The sequence below is a fragment of the Brachyhypopomus gauderio genome, chromosome 9, assembly GCF_052324685.1.
Source record: "Brachyhypopomus gauderio isolate BG-103 chromosome 9, BGAUD_0.2, whole genome shotgun sequence".
Taxonomy (NCBI): Eukaryota; Metazoa; Chordata; class Actinopteri; order Gymnotiformes; family Hypopomidae; genus Brachyhypopomus; species Brachyhypopomus gauderio.
The window spans coordinates 101,617-112,683 of record NC_135219.1 but is presented as its reverse complement, the minus strand read 5'-3'; the positions used below and the strand labels follow the sequence as shown (position 1 = coordinate 112,683).

Genomic DNA, 11,067 nt, shown 5'->3' with positions numbered 1-11,067 from the left:
TTCTGCTGGTTGTGCTCCACATCACTGCAGGTGAGATCAGTTATTTCATCTGTTCTCTTAGAGACAAATCTGAGACTCAGTTCTGAGTTCAGTGTTTTTCACATTAGCAACGTGGTGTCTGTCTAGTTTAGACTAAGTGTGTGTAAATGTCCTTATTAAGAACAATATTAGACTACAACTACTGAATCTGTTCAACTAAACATGTAACAGAGATGAATTATTGGATTGTTTATAACCTGCATTTGGAGGCTTATAACCAGTAGCATTGTAATATTTTCCCTCTGAGTGATAATAATGTGAGAGCTTTCTGTCTTTCTGCAGGCTGCATACTCTCTGACGATAAGACCATGGAGGTCAAAGGTCACACAGGAGGCTCAGTCCTGCTGTCCTGCTCCTGCACTGACCTGCAGACACGACCTCAGAGATTCACCTGGATGACTCACAGTAGAGGAACCTGGACTGAAGTGTTCAGAGTTGAGCGCTACAGAGACAGAGTTCAGCGGTTTAATAAACTCTCTCCTAGAAATCTCTCTCTGCTCATAACTGACCTGAGAGAAGAAGATGAGGGAAGCTACGTCTGTGAGTCCTGGAATAAACACGGACATTTCAGACGTAGACTCTTCACTCTGCATGTTTCAGGTAAACCACTGAAATATACATGTCAACATGTGTAGTCGTAAAAAGATCCTTTGCAGCGTGAGTGTGAAGATGACTGAGAGATCAAAGGTTCACCTGTGTTTACTGTTTATAATAAATTTTCATGTCACATTTTTGTCAGCAAAATGAAAACTGATCATTATTTGCTTTGTCGTTTAGTAAAATATACCACTGAATATTTTACTATATAAGAACAAGCCCGTAACCTATCTTCATATTTTCCTTTAATTGCAAACACCCCTGCAAATGGTTTGATCCGCACTGACTGTAGCCGCGGGAGTTTTAACCTTTCTGATACTAGATTTTTTTCAGCATGAGAAATCGGAGGAATGGCGTGTGAAGTCAAATGCGTGCGTCTCATGCTCATTGCATGAGAGTTGGCAACCCTGCATTTTTTAAGACTGCAGGGTTTGACTCTGTGAGCCCAGAGATGATGGAAAATAACCAACAACAACATTGTAGCTCCGTAAAGTTGGAGACCCGATGTGACTGTGTCTGTGATGTTTTTGGTTTCATAAGTTATTTGTTTGTATAGTGAGGGAAACTGGGACACATTCATGGACATCAAGAACGTCTCCAGAAGTGTCTCCTACAGTAACCGTCACATCTGGAGTTAAAGAAGGATCAGATCTTCAGACTACAGGTGATCTCCCTCTAGGTCAAACCACCTTCTATTTAATCTTCATTCAAAGAAAGCCATTCTATCATGTCTATTTTATGTGTTTGTGTGTGTATGTGTGTGTTTGCTTGTGTGTGTATGTGTGTGTTTTCGCTTCTACAGGAACCGTCACATCTGTAGTTAAAGAATCACCAGATCTTCAGACTATACTCTGTTTTTCCCCAGTACGCAACATCATAGGTCAAACCACTTTCTATTTAATCTGCACTCAAATACCAACAGACCCTCTATCCAGTCTAACTGTTCTATGTGTGTTCACACAGTTCTCAGCATCTTGATGATTTTAGTACTCTGCATACTCGGGATAGAGGCATTCATCCATTGGAAACACAGAGGTAGTGTACACACACACACACACACACACACACACACATTCTCAATCTCTTTCTCGCACACACACACACAGAGGGCAATAGGTTTCCATGCCATTTTGTGGGTGTTTGAACCGTTAGTTCACTTTCAGTTTGTTTACATTTGTTATTTCTTTTTTTTCCATTTTCTTGTAATACCAATAAGACACAGTGCAATACATGGAAATGCAGAAGTGTACATACACTATTAAACGTTACATACTAATATCATGTATATGAACCTTATTGTAATTTCTGGTGTCTTTTCCCTTTAGGAGAGAGACGTGGACAGAATGTGGACACTGAAACATCCAGACATTAATGGTCAGGTTAGCTCACATGATGGACTGAATTTAGATCAGCCATGATGGAACAATTTTCATTCTTTGTCTTAAAAGTTAAAAATGTTTATTAATAAAGTGGGTCTGATCTGAGGTCAGATAAAAACTCATCAGTGATCAGAATCTTTGTCTGCTCCTCTGGAGTCTAAATGAAAATGGCTTGTGCAGGGTTGCCAACCTTTCAAGATCACTTGGAGTGAGATTTGAACCCTTGGGGGGGTGGGGTGTAAAATGGACACAAATTAAGTATTATATCGCGATCTATCAATCGCCAGTGGTTGGCGCCAGAGTGAACTAGTAACTCATTGAATCATAGATGTGGATCAGAGGTAAATAAACTAGATTTTTTTTCGGCGTGAGAAATCGGAAGTGTGGCGTGAGTGTGTGTGTGAAGACGGTCAAATGCGTGTGTGAGAGTTGGCAACCCTGGTTTGTGTATTAATTACCACGGTTGTAATTTCTGGGCTCATCAGTCATCACCTGTATTTGACCCTGAGTTGGTGTGCATATGCAAAGAAAAAACCAACCTCGGGCCTCAGGGCTTCATCTCGCTGCAGTTCTTCACAGTCCAGCTGTATTACCGACAGAAGCTGTTGTTCAATGATGGACAGTAGTAGCAGTTGAGCTACCCGAGCACTTTGTGGTCACACTACACAGACTCTTCATGCCCACCAAGCTCTATGTGTTTAAGATGACGTCATCTTCAACATGACAATTGGCAACCCTACTGAGAGAGAAGAACAGTTTAAGAAGACTGCACAAAATGAGGTGTGGATGTGGCCAGTTTTAATCACCTGTCCCAAATGCCTCTGCCCTGCAGATGATTAGCTACGTTCATTCTGCCATTGAGCCGTCCAGGACCAGACTGAGCTGTCCAGGCCAGGACTATCTGCTGGTCAATGACTAGTTAGCCACATGTTCTCAAAGCACATAGTGTGTTGACCATCCCAAAGTGCCTTCACTCAAGTGAACATGTGAACAACAGTGATGTGTGTTGTACATCCCAGGACACATTTGTGTGGGCACATATCTGGGCACATGTGTCTGCAGGTGTGCCTGTTTACCTCAGTTAATGATTGGTTCGCCTCGCAAAATTGGTTCTCCTGATTGGAGCGTTTGATCTTCAGGTTGTTGAGGATGTCCAACATTCTGGATGAAGTTGTTCTCCAGTTTCTCCCAATTGAGCTGGCAGGTGTTCTTCATCTTCACATCGTTTGGGTGGATAAGATCGGTCTCCTTCTCCTCTACTGACTCACCATGGTTCCTCACCAAACCGTCCTGCTAGGAAACAGCAGTGGTGGTGTAGAGACCAGCTAACGATGCCAAACGGCTACAGAACCAGATGAACTAGGAGGTTTCTCTCACCTCTGCCTGGTCCTTATGCTGGTATTTATATTTCATTAAGAAATCTGCCATTTTATTCACATCGTCTTCACTGTTGATACCCAGTGCCTGCAATAATTTATACATCATTTAGATCAATCTACCTGTACTTACACCAGACTTGAAGAGCACAGCTGACACTGGCATGCATGGCCCAGTAGAGGGCGCCTAACTGAGTGCAGGGACAGGTTATTTCACATTTGTATTTCACCTTCATATTAGGTTGACACCTTACGGATTTGTTTTAATGTCCTAAACTAACAAAGGTAACATGAATAACGTGGGTAAAGGGCGGAGCTTGTGTCAATCATTTTTTACTGCAGCCAATCATCTTAACAGATCTGCCAAATGAAGGCAGAAACTGCACGGAGAAGCTCTTAAACAGAAGTATATGCCGCTCTTACACAAAAGTAACTGAATAAAAACATTAGAAGAGCCATGACTTTAGACATTTTTTTAAATCAAAGTTTAAAATACTTCTCACTTGTTATTCTGGAACGGCACTTTAATGTTTTTTTTTCCTTTATTGCACGTATTGCATCATTTGTACATCATATATATATATATATATATATATATATATATATATATATATATATATATATACGCGTCTGAGTATCCTTCACGTCCCACCATATCCCAGGATTCATTACTCTATGAACAATAAACAGGCGACATGGCGGAGTCTAGTGTACGGGCCGAAGAATTCGTTTTTAAATATAGGTATTTTTTTAATATGGAAATTTATACTGCAATAAGATGCTTAATAACCTCTGTCCTAGAACATACATGTGCATTTATGTGCAGGTTCATCGTTAAATCCACTTCTGAAAGTCCTTAACCGCTTCTTCACTGTGGTGTACTGAGGGATTAGTGTGAACTTTAAAACATTTATTCCGCCCTCTGACTAGTGTGTGTGAATAGCACTACCAATGGCTTTATTTAAGGTATAAGTTTGTATTTTATGAGGATGTGGCGATGCATCAACGCCTAAATGTCACCACCAGGCGGAGCCATAAAACTATAACCCTATTGACAGGGTTTTATCCTGTAAAACAGCAGTATTATAATGTTTACATTTTAAATGCAACATTTCGTTTTTTTTTCAGTCAGTTTTGTTAATCGCAATACACTCATTCAGTTCTCTACACACAGAATTTTCATTATTTTAACATTCAAACAAGTTCGTGAATATTCTCCACTCTAACGTGTGAGTAAGTGTGAATTTCAGACATCTCTGTGGTGTCTCTTTATCTTCACTGCTGAAACACGTCTTCAGGGGTTATTTTCATAGACGTAATTTTGTAATAATAAGTGGGGGGGACATGGATCGTCGCTATTTAAATATTTGGTTTTAACCGTAAAAACTGGGGCGGACTTTTGAAAAAGTCCCCCCCCCCAAATTACGTCCGTGGTTATTTTAGCAGATCTAGTTTTGATCTGCATGTTCTCAAACATGAAGTGGATTCTATTGCTGCTCGCTCCAAGTTGTCTTGTGTACTTTTCGTACTTTTTAGTTTTACTGTAACTATAACAATGTTCTTGTCGTGAAAAACTATGTTGAGTAACAACACTCAGAGAACTGGGCTGTACATTAAAAGTCTGATACATGATCCTGTCTGACGGCACGATAACACTTCCACTATATGTGTGAATGAACACTCACCACAGATGTTCCAAACGCAAACATCTCACCATGCAGAACTAATTTAAGTGAAGCAGCATTAAGAATTAAAACCACCAACCACCACCGCAAAACTACTACAGCAGAGCAGAGTCAAGCAAACGGACAGCAAGAGTTCATTGATAAATGTACATTTACAGTGTTTCTTGTAAAGGGTTGTTATGAACGAATAAATGGTCATTGGTCAATAAATGTAAATTTACAAATGTTATGAGAGTCAAACTAAACTGTTCGAATATCATAGCAGTTCATGTACATTTAATTGGCTAGCTGGGTTATGTGCGTGAGAGAGAGAGAGAGAGAGAGAGAGAGAGTGTGTATGGGGGGGTTAAGTGGTGTGATTCTGAGGAACTGTATCATCTCAACACACACAGGGATGGAGAGGTTGTGTCTTCTGCTGGTTGTGCTCCACATCACTGCAGGTGGGATCAGTTATTTCATCTGTTCTCTTAGAGACAAACTGAGACTCAGTTCTGAGTTCAGTGTTGTTCACATTAGTGACGTGGTGTCTGTCTAGTTTAGACTAAGTGTGTTTAGAAATGTCCTTATTAAGAACAGTATTAGACTACAACTACTGAATCTGTTCAACTAAACATGTAACAGAGATGAATTATTGGATTGTTTATGACCTGCATTTGGAGGCTTATAGCCAGTAGCATTGTAATATTTTCCCTCTGAGTGATAATAATGTGGGAGTTTTCTGTCTTTCTGCAGGCTGCATGCTCTCTGACAATACGACCATAAAGGTCAAAGGTCACACAGGAGGCTCAGTCCTGCTGTCCTGCTCCTGCACTGACCTGCAGACACGACCTCAGAGTTTCATCTGGTGGACTCGGAGTAGTGGACACTGGACTGATGTGTTCAGTGATGAGCGCTACAGAGACAGAGTTCAGTGGTTTAATGAACTCTCTCCTGGAAATCTCTCTCTGCTCATAACTGACCTGAGAGAAGAGGATGAGGGAGAATACAGGTGTGAGAGTGAACACAGATATTACAGAGACTTCACTTTGAGTGTTTCAGGTAAACCGCTGAAATATACATGACAAGCATGTGTAGTCGTGAAAAGATTGTGAAGAGTGTGAAGATGACTGAGATCAAAGGTTCAACGGTAAACAACAACAACGTTGTAGCTCCGTAAAGTTGGACACCCGATCCGTTTGTAGTGAAGAGACCGAACTCTTAATCCCTGACCCACACAGACCAGAACAGCACACAGACGGAAAAACCACCGCAGACACACACAATTGACCACTGAATTGAGAATATCTGTAAAATTGTGGGTTTGCTACAGTTTTATTACAGTATTTTGTCTTGTTCAATAAGACATTAATTTAAATGATTATGTGATTGCTTGATTGAATAATTGAAGAGGTAGTAAAGGCTGGTACATGTGAAGACTTCATGCCCCTGGGCCCAGCAAGTCTATCAACTGACCTGTATAAGAGTGATATTTTACCTGAGGACCTGGGGGGTGTTCCAAGAAGTGGGTTAAGCGAGAAAACCCGGGTAAGTTAACTCAGAGTTCACGGAAACTCGAGGTTTTCTGTTCCAGAAACCGAGCTTAGAGAGAACCGGAGTCAGTTACTATAGCAACTTATGCTCTGAAGCTAACCTGCTCGCTGGCAGGTTAACTTGGACCTGACCCAGAGTTACAAACACGTCATCATGACGTGTCCTTTCCTCGAAGATCATGTGGATATTGAAACTCAGTTTATTCGCTGAGTTCTTCATCGGGAACGCCTTATAAAACCCCGAATAGACATAGGCCTACTATCATTTTCGGATTATTTTTTTAATGAACGTTATCGTTTTCAGCACAAACCATTACTTACATCAATAACTTTATTATTATAATAACATTTCAAATATTACACATCGCGGATCAGCCCTAAATTCTCTCCAGATTGTTATATATCGGTCTTCGTTTTTTGCTAGTGGAAGTTTTCTTTATAGTGTAGGAGATGCGGAATATGTCAGCAAAGCTACTGTATGTCGGTCTGTCCGAAAACTATGTCCGGCATCAAAATGACTAGTGCCCGGTTTTGTGGTGTTTCCTGGGCTTAAGCCAGTTATGGACATCAAAGAGGAATTCCACAGCATCATTGGTTTGTCTTTAATTCACACGGACAATAAAGAAATTAAGCAAAGGAGAGGCAATATATAACGAACTTCATTCCATTTACATTTTTAAGGATTTCCTAGAGTGATTGGCTGTATTGATGGAACCTACATATGCTACCTATTCCAGCACCATTAGAACATGAAAATTCATCCATAGCATTAATGTACAGGTACTAACCTTTATAATCCTTAATGAGTAATGTACTTATCTTTAATGGTAACAAAAATAACGTAGCTATTGTAACTGACCGTTCTTCCCATCAAGATCATATGTGATGCTTCCCACCTCATCACAAATGTTGAAGCCAGATGGCCAGGATCCGTGTATGATTCCACACTGTACAACAAATCTGAACAGAGTAGGCCTGCGGTAGTTTTGCTAGTTATTCACATGCAGTGTAATAGTTAAATCATTGCAAACCCTAGTGTGATTATAGGACATGACGGCCTCCTTCATGGAGACAGAGGGTATCCCTGCCTCTCCTATAGGCCTACCTTATGACTCCCTATTCAGATCCTGCACCTGGACCACAGTCAAACCAGGGCAAGAATTTAAATGACCCTAGGAATCCTCAAGGCCAGGTTCCAGTGCCTGAAGGGGCTCAGAGTAACCCCTGATAGGGCGTGCCACATAATAATGGCATATGTGGTATTACACAACATTGCAACCATGAAGAGCGACAGCCTACCATCTCTGACATGCCCACAGACGAGGAACCTTACATGCATGTGGGTGACAACAGAGATGGTGGAGTTGTCAGAGACTCCATCTGCAATCACTGCTTTCCACATTAAATCATGCACCACCACCCACCCCACCATCCACCCTGTAACCTTTTAATATACATTACAGTCAAATTCACTGTTATGTTTCATTATTTCATTTTTCCTGTAAATAAATATATTTTATAATATATTTTAAGAATAAGATATAGTTATGTACAGCCATACAACTTTGTACAATATTCTTATACTTCATTTTTATCTGATGCCATGTGTGTTTCACACCACTCAGATTAGACCTGGAATTAGTAAGTGTTCAATAAAAAAATATTTAAAAACTCAATACAGTATTATAAAGGTGGAGAAAATAATAATATAATCGCACCCTTCTGCTAAATATAAAAATATCATTTTCGCTCACGCATTAACTCTGTTGGCAATTTTTTGACATGCTGACTGCCTTTCTCTAGCAGCTACCGCAGTATTACATTTACGTTTAATAATATCTAAATATTCTGCATATGCAGTCAATAATACTTCAAGCTACAGTGGTGTGAAATACGATGTTCGGCTGATTTTCGCGTTTAAGTCTATGATAAATCCTATTTATCGTTCCATTAAGAATGCCTTTCATAGTTACGCGTGAACGCGCTTCTGTCTGGGTCAACCTACTCAGAGTTGAGCGACCCTGATTACTTTAACTCCGATCCGCCGTTTTGGAACCTAAAACTCTGAGTATGTCAGATCAGGGTAAGACAACTCCGAGTTCAGGGTTAAGTTTAGAGTTTGTTAAACCCGCTTCTTGGAATACCCCCCTGGTGTAGGGTGGAGAGAGGTGACTGTGTCTGTGATGTTTTTGGTTTCATATGTTATTTGTTTGTATAGTGAGGGAAACTGGGACACAATCATATACATCAAGAATGTCCTCAGAAGTGTCTCCTACAGTAACCGTTACATCTGGAGTTAAAGATCCACCAGATCTTCAGACTACACACTGTTTCTCCCCAGTACGCTACATCATAGGTCAAACCACTTTCTATTTTATCTGCACTCAAACACCAACAAACCGTCTATCCAGTCTAACTGTTCTATGTGTGTTCACACAGTTCTCAGCATCTTGACGGTTTTAATACTCTACATACTCAGGATAGAGGCATTCATCCATTGGAAACACAGAGGTAGTGTACACACACACACACACACACACACACAAACACACAAGTCTATACACACACACACACACACACACACACACACACACACATTCTCAATCTCTCTCTCTTGCACACACACAGAGGGCAATATGTTTCCTTGCCATTTGTGGGTGTTTGAACCATTAGTTCACTTTCAGTTTGTTTACATTTGTTATTTCTTTTTTTCCATTTTCTTGTAATACCAATAAAACACAGTGCACTACATGGAAATACAGAAGTGTACATACACTATTAAACGTTACAAACTAATATTATGTTTATGAACCTTATTGTAATTTCCGGTGTCTTTTCCCTTTAGGAGAGAGACGTGGACAGAATGTGGACACTGAAACATCCAGACATTAATGGTCAGGACGGTCAGGTTAGCTCACATGATGGACTGAATTTAGATCAGCCATGATGGAACAACTTTCATTCTTTGCTTTAAAGGTCAGAGATGTTTATTAATAAAGTGGGTCTGATCTGAGGTCAGATAAAAACTCATCAGTGATCAGAATATTTGTCTGCTCCTCTGGGGACTAAATTAAAATGACTTGTGCAGGGTTGCCAACTTTTCAAGATCACCTGGAGTGAGATTTAAACCTTTAAGGTGGGGTAGGGGGGTGAGGGTTTGTTACCCAGTTGGGGGGGGGGGGGGGGGGTTAAGTATTATATCGCGATCTATCGATTGCCAGTGGTTGGCGCCAGAGTGAACTAGTAACTCATTGAATCATAGATATGGATCAGATAAATAGTAAATAAACTAGGTATTTATTCGGCGTGAGAAATCTGAAGTGTTGTGTGAGAGCGTGTAAAGTATGCATGTGTCTCACGCTCAATGCGTGAGAGTTGGCAACCCTGGTTTGTGTACTACGTTCACCACTGCACCAGATTAATTACCATGGTTATCAGCCCCGTCGACAGGGGGAGACAACCGGGTCTGTTGTCCCGGGTCCCAGGGCCAGGGGGGCCCATCAAAGAGCCCAGCAATTTATTTTTATTTAAAGTCTATAATTTTAAATAATCTTGAAATCTTTCATTAATATAAAATTCTGTACTCAAAATAAGCTCAATGGCTAAAATATATATGTTTTTTACCTATCTGCATATTTTCCATTAAGTGCATACACCCCCGCACATGAAACTTTCTTGTCCCGGGTCCCAGCAAGACTGTCAACGGGCCTGATGGTTGTAATTCCTGGGCTCATCAGTCATCACCTGTAGTTGACCCTGAGTTGGTGTGCATATGCAAAGAAAAAACCAACCTCGGGGCTCAGGGCTTCATCTCCCTGCAGTTCTTCACAGTCCAGCTGCATTACCGACAGAAGCTGTTGTTCAGTGAAGGACAGTAGTAGCAGTTGAGCTACCCGAGCACTTTGTGGTCACACTACACAGACTCTTCATGCCCACCAAGCTCTATGTGTTTAAGATGGCGTCATCTTCAACATGACAATTGGCAACCCTACTGAGAGAGAAGAACAGTTTAAGAAGACTGCACAAAATGAGGTGTGGATGTGGCCAGTTTTAATCACCTGTCCCAAATGCCTCTGCCCTACAGATGATTAGCTACGTTCATTTTGCCATTGAGCCGTCCAGGACCAGACTGCTCTGTCCAGGCCAGGACCAGCTGCTGGTCATGGACCATCTGCTGGTCAATGACTCGTTAGCCACATGTTCTCAAAGCACATAGTGTTGACCATCCCAAAGTGCCTTCACTCAAGTGAACATGTGAACATATCTTCACCGTGTTGGTGTCTGTTGTTGTATGATTATTGTGCGATAGGTATGGTGGTGGGTGCCTGCATGGGTGAGATGTGCACATGGCACAAGGTGTGCAGGTGTATATGCGTGTGGAGATGTATATATGGTATGAATGTGTGTGGGTGTACATATGGGAGGAATGTTTGTGGAGATGTATATATGGTGTGTGGGGGTA

General features: G+C 41.0%; 1 long non-coding RNA gene across 2 annotated transcripts; it reads left to right on the top strand.

Moving 5' to 3' along the window:
- Positions 1–638: 638 nt before the first annotated feature.
- On the top strand, positions 639–2,039 carry LOC143522402 (uncharacterized). Of its 2 annotated transcripts, XR_013132977.1 has the most exons (4): positions 639–1,300; positions 1,439–1,516; positions 1,600–1,671; positions 1,962–2,039. It is a non-coding gene; the product is annotated as an uncharacterized LOC143522402 (long non-coding RNA). The 2 variants fall into 2 exon arrangements; XR_013132976.1 differs by having other exon boundaries at positions 639–1,516.
- The last annotated feature ends 9,028 nt before the right edge of the window (positions 2,040–11,067 follow it).